Below are 5,508 nucleotides of genomic sequence, written 5' to 3'. Positions count from 1 at the left end.
ACATGCAAGAATATGTCAAGAAAATTATTAATCCATCCATTCCGATGTTATATCTCAAAGGTCTTCAAGCTCCTTATATATTAGAAGTATTATATACCACATCAATTTGTCTTCACTTCATTTAAAAGATAACCCTGAAAAGATATTTCACCATATGCTTGTTTTAGATGCAGTGAAAAAATGTTCTTTTCAAAGCATATGGTGATATAATTAGGTGTCTCTGAATACAGCAAGGTTGGAAAGAGGAACTGTATGAACTAAATTGAAACAATTTGCTCCTCTGGTATTCCCCCAACCCCTACCCTCACCCCCACCATCACAGTATCTTCTCAGGGTTAGCATCGTGTTAATGAAGAAATACTATCTTAAGCACTTGCAGATGAGACAAGTCTGCTGTCACCTCCCATAGCTATGGCTAAGAGGATCCCAGCCTGCTCCCCTCGCCCTTTCCCTTTGTAAGCCTGTGTGATCATGTTCCCTGGCTGAGGCGTCCTGGCGTCTCTCCAGAATCATTGACATCAGTGTAAAGTTCTGCCGCCAGGAGCCTGTTTGTATCTATGGCTTCCCTTGCTTTCTTCATCGACCTCATGGGATTATCTTCTACTCGTGGTGAGAGGCCTCGAGTTCCTTTTACTTCAATAAAAGGGTTTGTTTTAAAATATTTCTTCCTCTCTTGCTAGACTTAATCTCTGAAGGAAAGACAAAGTTTGAAAATAGATTCTATATGATTTGATAAGTACATTGGTTGTTTGTTGGGAGAGATGTAAAGATTCATATTTTGAAATCTGGGAAACAGAGCATCCTGACTTCAGATGGATTTGGACGTGATCTTGTATACTGTTTTTTTTTTTTTTTTTTTTCCATTTTCCCCAGCTCATTAGCATCATTTACCAGTACAATAAGGGTAGTGGGATGTGTCACTTAAAAAATTTTTTTTTTTTTACTTAGTTGGCTGTGCCAAGTCTTAGTTGGCAGCATATGGAATCTTTGATCTTGACTGCAGCGTGCAGGTTCTTTTAGTTGTGGCATGCAGACTCTTAGTCATGGCATTATGGGGTCTAGTTTCCGGACCAGGGATTGAACCCAGGCCCCCCGCATTGGAAACATGCAGTCTTAGGCACTGGACTACTAGGGAAGTCACAGGTTTGACTCATTTTAAACAAGTTCTTGAGTACATTTGAATAATGCACCTTTCATTTTAGAACATAAGTGTCTAATATTCCACTGATAACTGGAGTCAGGATATATATATTTTTAAATTTTAATATTTTTCTACAAAGTGTCTGACTAGAATGAATAATATGTGTTTATCTTAGGCATATGTTGTTTTCAGCCAAATTCATTGCTAACTGATACGGTAAGTTTCACTAATTTTAAGTCCTATTTTTATATCATTTATAGTGAGTATTCTTGGTTTTGGTTAACAAGTGAAACTGTCAGCAAACAAATGTGGATTGTATAGCAATATACATAGAAGATAGATGCTACTGAGAGTGGTGCCTCATGATCACTTAATGGATTAGTTGCCGTGCTTCTTTTGTGACATTTTGATAGATATTGAAGAGATGAGTCATTTCCTCTAGCTCTCCTAGCACAGGGACTTTCTAGTCAACTTGTTTTTGTTTTCACCTTTTAACAGGGGACCAGTACCTCCTGAGGTGAAATGCTGTCACGAGCCAAATCCTATTCCCTAGTTCAGGGGTTTGCAAACTTGTGTGTTTGTCAGAGTCACCTGGAGGCTTAGTAAAATACAGATTGCTGGACCTCAGCTCCAGAGGTTTTAATTCAGCAGGTCACCAGAGGGCCTGCAGCATTTACGTATCAAGTAGGTTCCCAGGTATAAATGACACACTGGCCTGGAAACCACATTTTGAGAAGCACTCCCTGTAGTACAGCTCCAAGCGCCTGTCCTCTGGCTGGTCGTCCCTCTGTCCCCGGTATGCCGTGTGCTCAGTCACTCAGTCGTGTCTGCCTCTTTGTGACCCCATGAACTGTAGCCCACCAAGCTCCTCTGTCCATGGGATTTCCCATGCAAGAATACTGAAGTGGGTTGCCATTTCCTCCTCCAGGGGATCTTCCTAACCCAGGGATCGAACCTGCATCTCCTGTGTGTCCTGCATTGGTAGGCAGATTCTTTACTGCTGCACCATCGGGGAATATGGTGAAATGTCCTGCTGCTTATTGAGATGGACCCCAACCAGCTCCCAGGCACCCAAGTTCAATCTCCCTCTCTTTCTTTTTTTGACCACAGAGCTTGGTCACTTCACTTAGGTTTTTCTGTCTTGAGCACTTCTGCTGTGAACTGTCACTAAAGGTCTTCATTCTCCCTACTCAGCCTAGTTGTTAAAAAAAGAAGCTCCTTTTTTCTCTACTGTGCCTGAATATAAGCACCTAGATCTTCTTCCCTTTATGGGTTTTCAACAAATCACTTTGGACAAAAAGAAGTTAACGAGGTAAATATACTTAAGAAACTTCGAAAGTTCATAAATTTTCCTAGTAGTGGTTCTGGTTCATAGGCCCCAGCCTCCTTTGAAATGGTAGCTGGAAGCCTCAGTGGGGTTTTCTCTTGGCTTGTGTTCCCAGAGATGGAGCCGAAAAAAATTAAAATTACCTTTAATCCAGCCCTGTGGTCTCTTTCCTTTCTGGGGTCTTATCAAGGAAAAGCAGTGGTACCTTTGTGATTCAAGTGAAAGTATATATCTTTAAGGACATCTATGTGTCTGTCTTGAAAATTATTATTCATTTGATACTTTCTCTCTGAAAGATAATCAGCCATTTTGTTCTTTGGAGTGGTATAATGGGTGGTAAGTATTTAATTTACAGCTAGGCAGATTCAGATTTAATCTAGATTTTGTATCCTGTTAACTGCATGATCTTGCGTATGCCATATAAACAGAGAGAACCTCAGTTTCCTCACCTGTAAAGTGGAGTGATAATACTTATCTCATGCACATATTTACATGAGACTACATAGGAGAAGGCAATGGCACCCCACTCCAGTACTCTTGCCTGGAAAATCCCATGGACGGAGGAGCCTGGTAGGCTGCAGTCCATGCTAAAGGTCGGACACGACTGAGTGACTTCACTTTCACTTTTCACTTTCATGCATTGGAGAAGGAAATGGCAACCCACTCCAGTGTTCTTGCCTGGAGAATCCCAGGGACGGGGGAGCCTGGTGGGCTGCCGTCTATGGGGTCACACAGAGTCGGACATGACTAAAGTGACTTAGCAGCAGCACATGGGACACTTAGCATAAAGCCTTTGAAATATGAGTTTTCAGTGGTTGGTAGCTAATATTGTTAGAAATAATAATATTATTAATAAAAACACAAAGTGTCCCAAATGTTAGAATACCAAATGATGCTCTTCTGAACGGACCTCTGGTAAAATGACAGAATCTTGGATTTGGACTAGACCCCTCAGAAGAATCTTCTCTCTATCATCACTTCATCTGTTATTTACTGAGTATTTACTGTGTACCAGCCACTGTGCATGCTCTAGTGCATGGCTTTGATATAGCACTATTGGTCCTCTGAGTAAACACCTACAGGCACAGATGATGCGCTACTTTAGAGCAGTCTCCATTCCATGTCCAAATTACTTTAATGGTTAGAAATTTGTTCCATAATGTAGTAAAATCTGCATCTCTGTTAACTTCAACCCACCGAACCATTATACCTTAGTCTAAAGTCAACACAGAGCTCTTGTCAGAACAGTAAGTCCCCTACATACAAATGAGTTCCATTCTGAGAATGCGGAAGTAGGTCCAATTGGTTCATAAGTACAACTAAGTTATTCTAAGTACCCAACTAACATAATCAGATATATGGTACTGTACTGTAGTAGGTTTATAATACTCTTCACACCAATAATATGGAAAAATAAACAAACATAAAACATAAAAATTTTTAAGTTTACAGTGCAGTACCTTGAAAATACAGTAGCACTAGCTACATGATGGCTACTTTTACACTTGCTTCCAGACATCCCAGGCTTGAACTAAAGATACTGTCCGACTGTCCTCTCTCTGGTACTCTACAGTAGCATATACAAAGGCACAACCATGTTTAGAGGATGCACGCATGTGACAGTGCACACCAGACACATGAACTAGCTTATGTGATTGGGCAGGTGAACGCACGCTTGCATCTTTGAAAGTTCGAAACTTGAAAGTTTGTATGTAGAAGACTTACTGTACGTGGAAGTTATTATGCAGGAAATTCCTTTAAGAGGTTTGAAATAAAATTTATTCTTAGTTAAATTTTTTAAAAAATTAATAAAATTTTTGGCTGCACTGGTTTTTAAATTTATTTCAATTTATTTTTGGCTGCACTGGCTCTTTGTTGCTTCGCATAGGTTTTCTCTAGTTGTGACAAGTGGTTTGGTGCTTGGGCTTCTCATGTGCCCAGGCTTAGTTGCAAATGTCAAACTCATGTCCCCTGCAGTGGCAGGCAGATTCTTCACCACTGCGCCACCAGGGAGTTCCTGTGCTGGGTTTTTTGTTGTTGTTGTTGCTTTATCAGGCTTTCTCTAGTTGGGGCGAGCAGGGGCTATGCTTCACTGCATTGAGCAGGCTTCTCTTGTTGCGGAGCACATGCTCTGGGTGCATGGGCTTCAGTCTTGTTGCACGGGCTTAGTTACTCCATAGCATGTGCAGTCTTCCCAGATCAGGGATTGAACCCATGTCCCCTGCATTGTCAGATGGATTCTTATCCATTGCTCCACCAAGGAAGTCATTGAATGTTAAATTTAAAGAACAACACAAAAGAGGACATACAGATACATACATAACCACCTTAAAAATGTGAGTGGTTCCAGGCGTACAAAAAATGGCCTCTAGCCAAGGGGTTGCAAACTTAGAAGCTTCAGAGAACTCAGTTCAGTTCAGTCGCTCAGTCGTCTCCAACTCTTTGTGACCCCATGGACTGCAGCACACCAGGCCTCCCTGTCCATCACCAACTCCCAGAACTTGCTCAAACTCATGTCCATCGAGTTGGTGATGCCATCCAACCATCTCATCCTCTGTCATCCCCTTCTCCTCCCACCTTCAATCTTTCCCAGCATCAGGGTCTTTTCAAATAAGACAGCCCTTCGCATCAGGTGGCCAAAGTATTGGAGCTTCAGCTTCAGCATCAGTCCTTCCAGTGAATATTCAGGACTGATTTCCTTTAGGATTGACAGGTTGGATCTCCTTGCTGTCCAAGGGACTCTCAAGAGTCTTCTCCAGGACCACAGTTCAAAATCAATTCTTCGGTGTTCAGGTTTCTTTATAGTCCAACTCTCACATCCATACATGACTACTGGAAAAACCATAGCTAGACAAAAAATAATTGAAGACCTATGAAGTGGGTACATTTTTTAGTACTATCAGTCAGGAGCATTATTTTGCTAAGCATTGAGTGAAAGTCACAGTGATCACAGGAATATACTCTCCTCAGGTAAACTAGGTTATATTGTTCATGGAGAAAAATTAAGATTTGATATTGTTATGGGTTGAACTGTGTCCGT

This window comes from Bubalus bubalis, chromosome 9, assembly GCF_019923935.1.
Source record: "Bubalus bubalis isolate 160015118507 breed Murrah chromosome 9, NDDB_SH_1, whole genome shotgun sequence".
Lineage (NCBI taxonomy): Eukaryota > Metazoa > Chordata > Mammalia > Artiodactyla > Bovidae > Bubalus > Bubalus bubalis.
This window is presented reverse-complemented; position numbering follows the sequence as displayed.